We start from the raw sequence: 17443 nt of genomic DNA, 5'->3' as shown, positions 1-17443 counted from the left end.
TAGTAAGTAGAAAGAAAGTTGACAGATAAGGAAATTGATCGAGGCCCCAAGCCAGGTGAAAACTCAAAATCTGGGACTCACTCCATAGGTCATATAACCAAACACTAGAAAGAGTTAACAACTAACTAGAATTGTATACAGTGTAATTAACACAAAAAGGGATGGAATCAAACCAAGAGTCTCAGAATTTACCCAAATGAGAGTATCCCAGGATGGAAAGCATTATAAATGTTGTTGAAGATGTGGTGGAGAGACTGTCGCTGCCAAATCAAAATCCAAGTTTTGAAGGCGACGCAACAACGATTGTGTTGCACCATCATCACAAAAACCCAGCTCTGATAAGGTTTTATCTCACTCTACCCATACTTTCCAAAATTCCTAGATGTCCTACAACATAAAAACATCAATGTAGCACTAGAGTTCCTCAATTATGTGGTCAATGATAGACATGTGTCACGCTGAAAGTGTAAGAAGGAAAGTCCCCAACAAAATAGTAATATTCCAATGCATAAACTCCTCGATGTAGTAAAGCCTAAGAAATTGCAACGTGTGACGGGGGAGGGGAAGAGTAGTACCATACAAATAGTAACATAAATGCTTTAGGAACAGAGTTAAAATCAAGCTCAACCTAATTAGAACAACAACAACCCAAAATATAATTATAGAGAATCTCGAAGAATTATATGTCCAATAACATATTATTATGCAGAAGACAATCATATTTAACATAGATCCATCTTAACCCCAATTATATCAAGCATTGAGAGGGATCAAATCTCTCAAGGTGCAAACCTATTTTTTTAGTGCAAAACTTGAGGAAGGGTTTGCACCTCAAGAGATTTGATCCCTCTTAGCGCTTGATAGATATGGGGCTAAGAAGGATCTAGGTTGGTTTCAGTCGTGCACGACCACATAAAATTTGTTGAACATCTAATTATTTTGATCATTTTAAATATGCTAAATATGTTTAAGATTTACCTAGTCAATTTATTTTTAGATTTATGCAGTTATCTCAGTTTTTTGACATGATAGAGGCTATTAATAACTTGAATGATGAAATAAATTTTTGAATGCAAAGTGAAAATGTAACAATTTTGAATGATAGAACATGTGAATAATAAGAATATAGCTAATTACAAATAGTCTTCATTGTGATCAATCTAAAACTATCTTCTTCTACTATTCTTATAGTCACACCTGTTAGTTTTGCCACATTTTCATATCGATCATATGAAAGGGAAGTTGAAATCATTGACCATTCAAATATTTAACTCGACCCATTATAGTAAACAACATACCTTGTTTCTCTTGCTCTCCAATATTAATAGTAGCTTTCTCCAAACTCAATCATTGTGACATATGGAGCATTAAACTCCAAGTAAGTTTCAATAGTAGTTGTTTCATATTACCTCATTTGAATGCAAATTGACTAACAATATTGAATGATGGAACATGAGAATAATAAGAATTTATTCAACTACAAGTAGTTTACAACTTCAATAAGAAAACAATTTAGGCTTGTGAACATTTATGGTTTAATTATTGTAACAACAAGAAAACAATTTAGGCTTGCGAACATTTATGGTTTAATTATTGTAACACATAAATCAATGCATGTCATAAATACTTTTTTTGTGCTTACATTGAAATAAATGCACACTATTGTCTAATTAATTTGAAATTAATTTACATCATACATCTAGTTACATCAAATCATAAAGCAACATCTACAAAATCAATGCATCAAGTGTAAGCAATCAAATAGGATTAGAAATCAACATCTACACTAAAATTAATGCATATGGTGCAAACAATCAAATAGGAGTAGAAATAACAATGACACATAAATCAATGCATCTAGTGAGATTAAAGGTATTCTTTAATATACCATTAACAAAGATATGTAAGATACCCTTCTGGAAGTGTCTCAAATTTCCCCTTAATTTTTGAATTTTGCTTTAAACAATCTTAGTGAGATTTATTCAAATAATTAGTGTGTCGATGGTTGTAGGTGCACTTGCCTTAAATTTAATTTCAGATGAACATACAAAATGCTATATATATGCCCCAAAAAATCATCCAAATAGGAATATATCATTCAAATTAAGCTCAACAAGAGATACAACATTGATATGCATTATATAATAGAGAAATGGGCACTTTCCATCAATGAAATTAACTCAGAATTACATAGTAACATGTCACTAATTTAAGGATTGATAAGATAATTGTTACAACATAATAGAAGCAATGAACCTGATTACACTTCAATTATATGATGATAGTCGTGTCCTCCAGTAACAATAGTAACAATCATCAACCTTTAACTCTAATGTATATGCCTAGAAATCACTCAGCTCTGACATACTACTTAACTCTGCCTCACCAAGGTACATGCATCCCAGAAATGGTAACTAACAACAAAAACACCCAAAAAAATTCAACTAAGGGACTCAACCCTCCTCAACCAACCACATAGACTTCTAATAATGATTAAGACTAGCTATTGTATATAGCAACCCTTTGACCAACAAGAGAGATAGGAAACTCAACCTTTTTGGTTATGGTATCATGACCTCAGAAGTAGATAGCAGATCTCAATGAACCCAACAATAACTTTGTCACCAATATGTCAAATCTCATCCTACAAACCAAAATTAACTTGACCCACAGGATTGGTAACTTGTTTCATGAGAAGGTAGTAGAACTTGATGCCTTTTACTTCAATCTCAGCCCAAAGATATACTAGGCAACTTTACCCTCTTCTACAGTGACTAAATCGACCTATTTTCATTAAACTCAGCCCCCCCAAGTAGTGACTATGTATAAAAATAAATAAAATGGCTTTGGCTTCCGCAAGACAACTTAGATTTGGTCCTCTAACACCATAGATAACTCAAATTGCAAAGATATATTATAATACCCAATATTAGAAGACAAAATCAGTTGATATCACCATGAAATCTTACTCTATCTCTACCGTTTCTCCTCATCATTCCATAATGAATCTCAATGATGCAATTTGAGTGATTTTATCCCCAAACTAGGTAGGGTGTACAGTTTTAACACCGAAACCAACAAACTAGAATGAGGGTTTCCAAAAACAATAGACTCTTCCTCAAGAGTTCTCCAAATTTATTTTTCTCAAGTGAGAAAATGTAAGAATGAGGATAAATTCCTCATTATCCCTCTTTTATAACTCATTCATCACTTTTGCCACCATTTTACCCTTTTATTTTAATAAAGTTGTTTTAGTTAGTTTTGTCACTTTATTTTTTTTAGTTAGGTGGTGAAGCCCCTTCAACTTCGATCTCTTTGGTTACCTCCTCTAATGGTGATGTGGCATCCTTTAAGGAGTGTCTATTATGGGACCCATTGGTCCCTACCTTTCTTATAATAATTCTCTTTTACAAACCTTCCATACCTTGTCTTCCTATAGGGGGTGCCACAAATTTGCTTTAAGGCCCATCTTAGCCCCTTTACCCTCCCCTCTCTCCATGGTCCTTGACATGTCACTCCTTTGGTGAACCTTAACACTCAAAATTTTAGACAAACGGTTATATTTCTTTAGTTGCTGGGATGATCTCTTTATTTTTATTCTCATCATTTCTTGGTGTCAAGATTTATCCTTCCTCTGAGGACCCAAATCCGCATGTTACTTACCCACAAACACATACAATTTGTGCACATATTATCCCAATGGCACCCACCTCTATGTCAAACGTTGGAAATGTGTTTCAAAATACAAAATTTACATTTTGGTACTCCTTTGTCTCATCCTTTCAACAAAAAATATATATACTTAATACTTTTGGCATTGATTCTATTTAGTTCAATCAAATGTTTTTATCATCAATACTTTCTCTTCAAGTATTCAGTTTCATGTGTGTAGGTCCCTTCATGGTATCCAAGATGCATCTCACACTGGCCTTATCTCACCCCTTCATGTATGTACCTATTCAAAATGGCATGCTAGGCACTTATTTTATACTCTTTTCCTAACCATACATACAACTTTAGCCCAATATTTATGTATTTGGTTGGGGCTATTCAGTAGCTTCCTAGTTCCATGGATTTCCATATTCATAGCATCCATTGTATTTTTAGCGCCTATGTTACTTCATTCCATAGGGGAGGAATATGATATTTTTCATCTTAGAGAATGAACTCGATAGTTTTTTCTTTTCGTTATTCTAACCCAATGAGATTCTTGGTCATTATTATGTTTTGATTGTTTCTAATGAATTCACTACCATGTTCTCATTTGGTCTCTCATCCCCCCATGTTCGGTAAACTATTTTTTTTACAACCCTCCATTTATTTACCTCCTTGGAGACCAACCAATGGGCTTCTCTCCCTTCATACATCTTAATTCAACTCTTTCCCTATCACACGAGTTATTTCACCTTGGGGGTACATATATCCTTGTTTGTACATTCAAATCTAATATATTTTCATTCATTTTCTAAGTGTACAAAGTATATTTTACCAAAAACAAATCCCTTCTTTCATTACCACATCTATGTATATTCCTTTTTTCATGGAAATAGTCCTAATCATCCTTGGTATAGGCATATACATTGAGTAATATATGCTTTCTGGGTACCCACTAATTACCACATTCTACATATCACATTATCCTTGACTGTGATACCCAATTTTTGTTGGAAATAATACTAAGAGGGGGGTGGGGGGTGAATCAGTATTAGTCAAATCAATAATCTTTTTCTTTTCATACTCAAATTTATATACGCTACTTCAATGAAGGTAACTCGTGTGTACACGCAACTGTATTTAAGGCAACCAACGTATATCCAACAAACTTATGATTCAGTTAATTCATCATATGTTGATCTTTAATCAGTGCATCAATACTTCATTAACCATATAAACAGTAACCATGTGCAGTAATATCAGAACAAACCATCACACAAGAAACACACATGAACACCAAGATTTAAGGTGGAAACCCAATGCGAGACAAAAAACCACCTGTTGTTGTCTTCTTTTAATATAAGAAAAACCTGTTTACATACTGATGCAGACTCATACCAGTACGCAGGTACCCACCTGCAGAAGGCTACAACCTTCTCTTATTCTCCAGCTTCTACTGGAAGGGAGCTACAACCCAGTAGCTCTTGTATTAGCCGATCCATTTACTAGTACATAGGCGCTGGCCTATTGAAGGCTCCAACCTTCAATCTTTTTCCAGTTGTTACTGGAAGGGAGCTCCAACCCCCTAGATATTGTACTGGCCGATATGTTTACTAGTACGTAGGCGCCGACTGTTATAGACATTTTTGTGCCTTACAGCATGAAGCATGAAATGTCCATAATCTAAGGGATCCAAAGTCCCTAAACATGTTGTTCCTACCCCTAGAGGAACAAGGTCAGCAAACCACAGCACTAAATAGCAGTTCTCCACCTGAAAACACTCAAAAACAAGCTAATTCTGGATCATGTCAACTGCTCCACTGAGCATCTGCGCTGAATGTCAACTGCTCCACTGTCTACCTGCGCTGAATGTCAACTGCAAAGAAGGCTACCTGCGCTGGGCGAGTTGGGACATGTGGCACAGTCATTCCTCAAGGTGTCAATGCCCAGGAAGCTTCCAAAATGACACTTGGATCAGGGAATTCGACTGGTGATGAGTAAGAGGGTCTAGATCTCCAAGTGGAAGCAAGAACCTCCAAGTGGAAGCAAGAACCTCCAAGTGGACTCAAGAACTGAAGAATAACTGAAGTGGGAGAGGACACTAGTCAGCTTCATGCCAGCTTCAAGCTGACTCATCCTTTCTCCAAAACTCCTATATATAGAGCTCTCTCATGAGGTCTAAGGAGGCTGGAATCTTGTGAATGTAAGGAAGTGTTGTTGGTTTGAGTTTAGAACTATTGGGTGATTTGCTTTGAAGGAGGTGAAGAGGAGATTTCTTTCTGCTGGGAGGTGATGCTGGATTGGGCCTTTTATGGTTGTATCACTTCCTGAACTTTACTTCTTCCATTAATAAAGCATTTGAGGTTCTTCTATATGCATGTGTCTCAATGGTGTATTTTTATACTTGTGTATTTGGTTTATTCTAATCCTTGAATCAATTATGAATGTATGCTTCTTGTAGTTTCCCTCTCTTGCCATTTTGCAGGATCTTGGTGTAGCTGGGCCAGTGAAAGAGCAAGGAGCTGGGAGCAAGCAGCAAGGAGAGAAGATTGGATCAACCATTAGCAGAAGACATCGGTTAGTGGATCCCTTTCTCCCCTTATTTACTTTCATAAAGAAGAAATCTTAGATAGCTTTGCTTCGATTGTTGCTGAGGTACTATCACCCTTAGAGTGGGATAGGGTCATTCCGTATTGGATACTTTTCCCAACAACAAATTGGCGACTCCACTGGGGATCGTATCTTGTTGGTTGTTTGTGTTTTGCTATTCATTTCCTAAACACAGGGAGTACCGAATCGAACTGCATTTGGATCTTTCGAATGCAAAGTAGAGGGCAGCTACTCTAGCTCAGTTTCTGGGCATGTTTATGATTTGAAGAGCTGATCCACAAGGACTCTGAACAGCTCTTAGTGATAGCTTTTCATCCTCCTAATTACCCTTTAGTGTGTACTTGATTGATAGCTTTTGATTTGGCCAAAAACTGTGAATTTTTGAGCAATCTGTAACCCGGAAACTGAGAAAAACGAAAGTTTATCTCTTCATTGCAGACACTGTGAAGGCAGTCTGCATTTCATCGCAGGTCCCGAAGGGGCTACCTGCGCTGAATGTCAAACTGACAGTGTACTACCTGCGCTGAACCAGTTTTGCCTTGTGCAACTGGGGTTCCCTGCTGTTTATTGCCCTGTTTTCATCCTTGTTTTTGCAGCCTGTTATCAGTCAATGTGCCTATCTGAAACCAACTTTCCTTGCCACTATTCCGCCTCGGTTGTATAAATAAACTGTATTTGTTCTTTGTGTATTTCTTATATCATTTGCAGTTTCCCATAACAAAAGTGAACTAGTCTTGCTGTGGCCTCTTAGATCTAGACCTGTGATAAGTGTCGTTTTGATCTTAAGAGTTAGTTTGTTTGTTGTTCATAGCTGATTGAGCTTTTGCTTTCGTCATATGGTTTGAATTTATATATTTCTAGTGTCGAAACAAGTAAATCTTAAGGTGTCTTTTGATTTTGGACTAAAGCTTGTTTGCTTTCACTTGAAATTGAATTCAAAATTATACAACAGCTTTCTTTTTGTAGTACATCAACATTAAGAAAGAGAAAAGAAATACCTGCATTGTGCATGTGCATTTTGACAGTTTGCATGTTGATTTAGGGAAAAGTGCATTAGTGTGTGCTCTATGATCTGTGTGAAAAGATGATGTCTTTCTTTTCCCTCAGTAGTTAAGATTTTCAAAGTTGAAAGATTGAAAAGCTTGCTTATCATCTTAGACTGCATCTAGGAAGTTGTATTATACATCTCGTGGTGATCCATAAAGGCAAACTGCTAAACAAGATCAACTTAAAATGAATTGAATTTACATAACAACGCTTTGAAACATAACGCAAACACATAGAGGTCTAAGCTAGAGACGTGTTTCGGCGTCGTTAAACGTGATATCTTAGCGTTGAGTGGTTGGGTGATTCCTCCACGGTGAAGCGATAAGTATCAATACGGACTTGTGCTCCCACGTACCGTCGCGTATATATTGGGAGACCCCTATAGGAACAAAGCCTTTATCCATAGGAAGCCGTGTCGGCCTCCCTACTGATCGCAATGCAGTGAACACAGCATTCACGAAGATCGACCACTCGTACCGTAAAACGTATTCTGTGGTTTTGCGAAAAGTTTGGCACACCCTCTGCCTAGAACTCCAGAGCAGTTTCTTTTGGCCTTTTTCAAACTCTATAACTGAAAAAGTCCATCCGAGCATTTGTCACTTCGGGCTCGTTAAAACATCGAAGGAGACTAGAGTCATCTTTAGCTTTTTCTCGACTCTTAAAAAGTGAAAAAGCAAGTTGTGTCTAAAGCGTTGTTATAAAATTTATTTTAAACGAAACATAATCACCTCCTATTCCTGCGTTGATCTGTAGGTTGAGAACATGGAAAGCCCCAACCAAGGAATTCCACATGATGGAAATCCTAGTCCTTTCTCCTCTTGGGGAGAAGTTGGTGCACCCCACATGGCCACATTGTCGCTTCCAGGACTGACAATTGGCCTGCCAATTTGGCTATTCTCAACCAATGTAGTTCAGAACACCATGGTTCCTAAACAGTCGAGTCAACAGTTAGATCAGTCTAGAGCTGCCCACCAACCTTCTACTTCCTATAACTCTTCCTCCAATCCCTCGTCTTCGCAAGGTAGAGCCGGCAAAAGCCAAGCTCCCATGGAGAAGAAGGAGAAGAAGAAGAGAGAGAAGAAGAAGAAGGAGCCTAAGGCGACTGGGGGCAAGCAAAAGACATCTGACAAAAATCCACACACAGCACAGACCGGGCCTAAATCGCCATGTGTCATATGTAGAGGAGACCACTTCCATAGAGATTGTCCCTGTATTCCCTGGATACTAAGGGACTGGTCCCCTCGTTTGCACAATTCGGGAGCATCAACCTCTGATAGCCATGTTGAATGCTTACCGTCAACCAGCGAAAGTGAAGGTTCAAGACAAAGAATGGGAGCAAGATCCCCCTGCAGACTGTGTGAAGGCGATCACGCCATCCACCGTTGTCCCTTCTTAGACGAAGCGAAGAGAGTTTTGGAAGATCGTCCGGTTTCACCGTTGAGACTTCCTCCTGGATACAAAAAACTCGTGCCAAGTCCTTCATTGGTTGAGAATACAGCTGGCCCGCTCAAGTGGTCAGCTGAAGCGTCAGTCATTGAAAATGAACCTACTGAATCCAGACCGGACGAAGGTCCAAAGGTCGAAACGGCAGTTGACCCGGTTCTTCCTTCAGAAGTTTCATCTTCAAATGACACCGTCATTGAAGATTCATCTTCAAATGACACCCTCACTGAAGAGAATAAGGATGACACCATCCAGATTATTTTCATCAACACAGACTCTGATGAGCATCAGGGAAATGCGCCCATTCCTTTATCGCAGGAAGGAACATCGTCAGGGTCATATCCGACCGTGTATTCGGTCCCACCACCAAGCAACCTAGTTGTATCCTTTGATTGGAACCAACCAGGCAGACCCCGGTTGCCAGCCAGTATACCATTCAAAATCATAGTCCAAATTTACAGAATGGTAATGGCTGGCACTATCATTGATGAGGGGGCATCTGTGAGTATCCTTTCCTCTATTGCTTGGAAAGCACTGGGTTCCCCGGCGCTTTTGCCTGAGATAAGAAATCTCTCAGGTTTCGATAAAGGAACCAGTCGACCATTAGGGATCCCCCCCAATGTGCCTGTTACATTGAAAGGGAAGACCGTTCAAATGAACGTGATGGTCGTTCAAGGACCCTTGGTTTATAACCTACTCCTTGGACGAGACTATATATATTGCATGGGAGCGATAGTCTCCTCACTCTTTAGAGTAATGTGTTTTCCACACGAAGGAAGAATGGTCAAGCTCGTAGACCAACTTTCATTTCCGGGATCACGCATCGCAAATAGTCACATACCAACCCTGAATGGTCTATTCAATCAAGAAATGTCTCCACCCCCAGTCCTTCTTCCCGATGAGTGCGAGTGATTCGGAAAGATGGGACTGGAACCCAGGGGGCATGCATCCTGGTCTGCTTTGGGCAGAGAAAACCTTGGGTATAAGATAGAATTTCCGCGAGAGAATATGACTAGTCCGTACCCCGTCCGTGGATGGAAGAGGGGTTGTTCTGGGATAGGATTCTTTTGTCAAGGTTACGTGTTTGACAAGAGTCATTCACCCTTGTCTATTTCGGTAGACAGTGCCGAGGAAATGTTTTGTTTGAAAGATTAACGAAACAATCTTTGGGTAACCAGAAAGAGGCAAGCCTCACCCTTTAAAACAAATGTTTTGATGGATAAGTAGGGGCAGCCTTGAAATTGTATTTTATACCTGGGGGCATGCAACCCTTTTGGAGTGCAAGCAAAGAGCGGTTATTTATCTGTTTTTTGGATTAGCCGTTTCTGAACTTGTATAAAGAAAGGATGAGAGGGAGCATAGCTTTGGTAAGGTGCAAGCTCTATAAAAAATGGGATCTTACAGGGGACATTTCTTATCTTATGACTGGTATATCGAGCAGTTTTAGCATAAAGTTCATGCTCGTTAAAAAATAAACGCAAGATCCGAGCAGTTTTAACGCGGTCTTCATGCTCGTTAAAAAATAAATAAAAGCAGTGAGCAATGTTTCCCCCAGAGTTTAAGCTCATTTTTAAATAAAAAATGAACCTATTCTGGTAAATAACCTCTGTGATCATAAATTATCAGCCATAAAAAGCCTTGGTCGTGTTTGCACCTGCCACCTCCACCGTCATTTGGCCGATCGTTCACCTCCATATGATTGTTTACCCATTTTGAGGAACAGCTGCGAAGAGTGATTTCACCTAGCCATCCTTGTGACACTGCCGTGATTGGAAAATTCCAACCTGTACCTGGAATCTGCTGCTATCCCTGTTTATCACTCGTTCCTCAAAAGACGAGTCTTCTTTGAGCTCTTTTCAACTGACTCGTAAAATATGAAAAGATTGCCGAGTTTTGGCCTTCCAGCTCGTTAAAGTGACTGGAAGAGCTATCCCTCCTCTAGATTTTAATCTTTTTGGACCTGAGGGATTATTGCACAAAAAGGTCGAGCGCTTGTTTTATTCGGCTCGTTAAAGTTATCGAAAACTCATCCCTTCTGTATTGTTTTATACTTTTTCGGACTTAAGGGATTAGATGACGAAAAAGGAATTTTGGAGTTAACTTTCTGTACCTTTTCAGACTCTTTAAAAATGAAAAGGACCGAGTTTTCCTTGTCGTTAGATTCGTTAAAATGATTAAATAGCGACAAACTTGTCTTTAGACGAGAACGAGTTTCCCTATCGCTAGGCTCGTTAAAACATAGCGATGGGCTTGCCCGAAAGGCAGGTTATAGAACAAGCATATGTTATCCTCCTCAAGCTTGACAAAAATAAAGAGGTACTGGTCAGAAATGACTGGGGAAAAATTGGGAGAACCTCAAAGCTTTAATGGTAGCAAGTCGCTCTTGAACATGACACTTTTCCTCTGTATCACATCGGGTTGGGTTGTTTCATTCACCGGTCTCGTCACCATGGTCTCGCCAAACCATCCACATTTGGGGTAATGCTACCGATCCATCGCATCAGTGTCGTTATATGTTCAAGAGATGTTGTTCAGAAAGAGTCAACCGTGTCCCATCCACTGCCATACATTATCCTTCATCCACCCATGACCGCCACCCTGAATCATATGTCACAGATTGTTTTCACCTCCACTAAAATCATTAGCTCCGTTCCGTGTCACTGATGTGGGATTCATTAAGGCCCTCCTTTGACGGATTGCTTCTTGTCGACTTCAGCTCATTATCCAAGAAGTTGATCTAGGAACACCCCCCTCAGTACTTTGAAGCTTGCATGCCTCAATGGCAAGTTTCTCACTTCTGGCGACAGGTATACATCAATGACCTTCGACCAGAAGATTTTGCGTGGTGTTCGACGCCAAGTCCTTTATTCACACCACGTGAATTGTACTGTAGTACCTTGAGGGTCATTATCATTATCGGTGATTCCTCTCGCGCTTGTTAATGGTTTACATTATTGACCGGTAATCAAGCGATGTCTTTCCATGTTCGACTTCAGCGCAATTCTCACATGGATCGACTTGTACTTAGAGTGAAGATCGAACGAGTTTGAAGACCCCGGATCTAGTTTCATCCATCCGGGCTGCGATATATATTCAAGAAATATAAAGACATTTGACATGTACATCATTGCAGCAGATGATCATCCTACTCAAAGGATGATAATTTCAGCAGAGAATTATCAGTCTACCATCAGACGATCATCTGTCCTATGTACCAAAATGAATTTATAAAGCTGAGCATGGGAATGCCCGCCTCAGCTAGATCATGAAAGAAGAATGAAAAATAATGTATTGTATTGTATTTTATTACAGGTCACCTTTCAGCGATTGAATGAACTTCGGATCCTCCTGATAAAGCATTTCACCCGATAAACGACCTCATACTTTAGGGGGCAACTGTTATAGACATTTTTGTGCCTTACAACATGAAGCATGAAATGTCAATAATCTAAGGGATCCAAATTCCCTAAACATGTTGTTCCTACCCCTAGAGGAACAAGGTCAGCAAACCACAGCACTAAATAGCAGTTCTCCACCTGAAAACACTCAAAAACAAGCTAATTCTGGATCATGTCAACTGCTCCACTGAGCATCTGTGCTGAATGTCAACTGCTCCACTGTCTACCTGCGCTGAATGTCAACTGCAAAGAAGGCTACCTGCGCTGGGCGAGTTGGGACATGTGGCACAGTCATTCCTCAAGGTGTCAATGCCCAGGAAGCTTCCAAAATGACACTTGGATCAGGGAATTCGACTGGTGATGAGTAAGAGGGTCTAGATCTCCAAGTGGAAGCAAGAACCTCCAAGTGGACTCAAGAACTGAAGAATAACTGAAGTGGGAGAGGGCACTAGTCAGCTTCATGCCAGCTTCAAGCTGACTCATCCTTTCTCCAAAACTCCTATATATAGAGCTCTCTCATGAGGTCTAAGGAGGCTAGAATCTTGTGAATGTAAGGAAGTGCTGTTGGTTTGAGTTTAGAACTATTGGGTGATTTGCTTTGAAGGAGGTGAAGAGGAGATTTCTTTCTGCTAGGAGGTGATGCTGGATTGGGCCTTTTATGGTTGTATCACTTCCTGAACTTTACTTCTTCCATTAATAAAGCATTTGAGGTTCTTCTATATGCATGTGTCTCAATGGTGTATTGTTATACTTGTGTATTTGGTTTATTCTAATCCTTGAATCAATTATGAATGTATGCTTCTTGTAGTTTCCCTCTCTTGCCATTTTGCAGGATCTTGGTGTAGCTGGGCCAGTGAAAGAGCAAGGAGCTGGGAGCAAGCAGCAAGGAGAGAAGATTGGATCAACCATTAGCGGAAGACATCGGTTAGTGGATCCCTTTCTCCCCTTATTTACTTTCATAAAGAAGAAATCTTAGATAGATTTGCTTCGATTGTTGCTGAGGTACTATCACCCTTAGAGTGGGATAGGGTCATTCCGTATTGGATACTTTTCCCAACAACACCGACCTACAGAAAGCTACGACCTTCTCTCTTCCTCTAGGGACCACGTTTCATAAATTTTCAGATTGGATGCTCCTAGAGCACAACACCACAATCTGAAGGCCACATTTCATCCAATTTTCATACTGGACCCATTAACAACCTTGAAGCTCAAAATCAATCACAACTGCAATACAACCATCAGATACATCTATATCAACCAATCGTTGAAACTCAATCATCAATCTCTGAATCAACGACAACTGAATCAATCAATCACTGACAACCCATCATCACTGAAGAAAATCACAATCAACCAAAAGGAACATTCAGAATACTATCATCAAAACACAGTCACCAAAACATAAAGCAGAACCCAGAACTTTGCAACAACCACTAGAACCAACTGCAAATTCAAACATCGTGTTTCATAATGTATACGCTACTTTGATGAGTCGAATCAGCGTGTATATGTGCTTTTACCAAAGCAAACCATCATACATATCTGCAAAATACTAACTTAAAAACTTCACAGCTATTTCAGAATTCAGTCATACCCAGATCACAACATTTGCAGAATAAAACATGCGTCAGTATTCAGATCTAGACTATCCATGATCAAACCACATAATGATAATACATTTCAGTTCTTATGATCCTGATCCATCATCCATCATCAACCACATAGGTGCATCCTTAGTTCAGATCAAGCAAAGTATCAGAAACCCATAACCTGCATACTTGATCTCACACTTCATCAGATATTCAATACTTGCACTCCTTGGCCTAATGATCTTCTCCTCCTTATATAGTTTTAGGCCTTTCTCAATACCTTGGACCAAAACTACTTAGGACCAATACCTTGGACCAAATACCTAGGGTCGATACCTCAGACCAAATAACTTGGACCAATACCTTAGATCAAAATACCTTGGACCAAATACCTCAGACCAAAAACCTAGTTTTCAAACATGTATGCACTTTTCCTCTTGTGAAAGTGCGTGTATACATTATACGCTCCTTTTGTTCTGTTAACCCGCGTGTATATGCTTCTTGGACAAAGTGAACCTGTGTATACCTCTCTTTCTTCATTCTTTGGAGTATGATCTGTAATCCTTTTATGTTGCACTGTGAACTGTCAGCTAAGTGAGTTGCCATCAAGGACAAAACTTGTATCATAATGCCAACAGTCTCCCCCTTTGGACTTGATGGCAACAACAACACCAAGACACTCTCCCCCTTTGACATCAAAGGCAAATGCTGGACCAAGATATCCTCCCCCTTTGATATACATTATGTTGTCCATGCTCTCCCTGATTACATGCTGAATTATCTGATTGAGCTCCCCCTTTGCACATGCTTAGATGCACTAAACCGCCTATGCTCCCCCTAAGCACATGCAGAGTCTGCAAAAATATTTTCCAAAATAATAACATGACTCTATAACTCAACTAAGTGAATATGACATTCCTATCACCAATGACTCATACATACATCAATCTCCCAACCAAGTGGGGATACACCAAATGTTTATACATGACTTCTCATGCATAGTGGGGTTACAAATTAGGTCTTTTCATGAACTTTACATCAAATGATATACATGCAATTTATAACAAGCACAACCGATCTAAACAATACCATGATAGTCATCAGCAACTATCATACACCATATATGATCTACACCATTAGCATCTATCAGCAGCATCAAGATCAACAGCATGTATGTGTACATCATCAAAACAACTATGTGGATCAAGCAATATAAGCATCTTCAAGTACCAAGATCTTCTAACATGATGCTAACAATTCATTATTCGAAGCATATGCTCCCCCTGAACATATTATCAGCACACTGGAATCATCATAAGAACAGAACAGATATTTTATAATTGATTGAACCATATCAGACCCCTTTTTCTTGAGTCTGACCCACTACTTTTTCCTCAAAAACCCCATATACACGACTGTGCAGCTTCGAACTCACGTATATACGCAACTTGTCCTCATGATAACTGCATATGAGAATTGAAATTCTGAAGTTTCACACTTTCAGCTCCCTCTGAGTCTGTTATGTCTATATACTCTGCTATGCCACATCTTTCTTACTGTACTTCCTTTTTCTTCCATATCTTCGAGTGTGATGATGTTTTCTCCCTTTGGTATGGTGGCCGAAATTTGCTCATGCATTCCTTTGCTATATGTCCAAACTTGTTACAAGCATAACATCTTACATGTTTCATATTCCTTCTATAACAGTCAATGGCTTTGTGACCAAACATATTGCAGGAAAAACAATATCCCTTAAAGTACCTAGAAGTTGATGATATTTATGTGTGACAGTCTTGAACCATTCTACTTTTGCATCTTGCTGCAACATGTCCAAAATTATGACATATAAAACATTCAACATTATTCATCGGAGGAAATAAACGACTAGCACTTCCACAGTTAGGAGTAAAAGATTTTCTTTGAAGACTTTCTTTCCTTGGTTGTTGATGGGGTTGACCTCTCATCTCCTTGTTGAGCATTTTAGATTTTGCATTAGAGTTCCTTGCCTCACCTTGTGAGCTAGAGTCACCTTCAACATATTCGTGAAAACCAAGACCAGTTTTGATGGTAGGAGACCTTTGACTACTACGAATATTATCCAAAATCTTAGTACTGTCTTGAAATCGAAACAATTTATCCTTTTCTTCTAATTTACCTTTTAAGATATTTACCTCAACTTGATATTGCTCTTCCTTTTGCAGATATTGCTTCTTCAAGATTTCTTCATCCTTTCTTCCTTCTTCCACTTGTTGCCTTAATTTGAGAATCTCATTTTCTTGTTCTTCATCTACTTGAGGTAGTTCTTCATTCTACTTATTTTCTAGATCTTCTTTTAAAGAGAGGATCTTAGCTTCAAGACTTACATAGTAACTGGATCTGTCTTTAAGTCTCTTGATTGTTATACTCTAATCATTTATTTAATTTCTTAATGATGTCACTTCATCCTGTAGATTTTGACATTGATCTTCCTTTTCCTTGTACTAATTCCTTACTTTGTTTCCTTCCTTTAGCTGAGCTTTTAATTTGGTAACTTCTTTGAAGGCACACTCCCTTTTGTGAAATAGATCTTGTTGATCTCTGATTTTATTCGTGAGTCTTTTAACTTCTGCCTCTATGTTTCTTTCATGATCACTTCCAATATCTCCAATATTGCATGAACAAAGAAAAATATCACTAGAAGACCAAAAATTTGTACCTGATGCTTCAATTGCTTGTGCATCTTCAATCTGAGGTGATTCAGAATCTGAATACTTGCTTCCACCTAACGGCCAATTGTCTCTCCTGCTATCGTTGTTCCTTTGAGATGTCTTCTTCCTCTTAGTAGCTTTCCTCTTTAGCTTCTTTCCCATTGTTCTACGGATCTCCTTCAAGTGATCAAGGTTCTACCAAAGGACCTGCTCTGATACCAATTGTTGGAAATAATACTGAGAGGGTGGGGGGGAGGGTGGGTGAATCAGTATTATTCAAATCAATAATCTTTTTCTTTTCAGAAAAAACCATCACACATAAGAAACACACATGAACACCAAGATTTAAGGTGGAAACCCAATGCGGGACAAAAACCACCTGCTGCTATCTTCTTTTAATATAAGAAAAACCTATTTACAATCTTGTACTGGTGTAGACTCATACCAGTATGCAGACACCCACCTGCAAAAGGCTACAACCTTATCTCATTCTCCAACTTCTAATGGAAGGGATCTACAACCCCCTAGCTCTTATACTAGCTGATCCATTTACTAGTACGTAAGTGCCGGCCTACTAAAGGCTCCAACCTTCACTCGTTTTCCAGCTGTTACTGGAAGGTAGCTCCAACCCCCTGGCTCTTGTACTAGCTGATATGTTTACCAGTACGTTGGCGCCGACCTACAGAAGGCTATGACCTTCTGTCTTCCTCCAGGGACCACATTTCATAAATTTTCAGACTGGATACTCCTAGAACACAACGCCACAATCTGAAGGCCACATTTCATCCAATTTTCATACTGGACCCATCAACAACAATAAAGCTCAAAGTCAATCACGACTGCAATACAACCATCATATACATCTGTATCAACCAATCGCTGAAACTCAATCATTAATCTCTAAATCAACTACAACTGAATCAATCAATCACTCACAACCCATCATCACTGAAGAAAATCACAATAAACCAATCTGAACATTCAAAATACTGTCATCAAACCACAGTCACCA

The sequence above is a fragment of the Pinus tabuliformis genome, chromosome 1_2 (genome assembly GCF_031772625.1).
Source record: "Pinus tabuliformis cultivar Carrire ecotype Pingquan chromosome 1_2, CPIR1, whole genome shotgun sequence".
In the NCBI taxonomy this organism is placed as follows: domain Eukaryota; kingdom Viridiplantae; phylum Streptophyta; class Pinopsida; order Pinales; family Pinaceae; genus Pinus; species Pinus tabuliformis.
Note: the sequence above shows the minus strand (reverse complement) of the source record.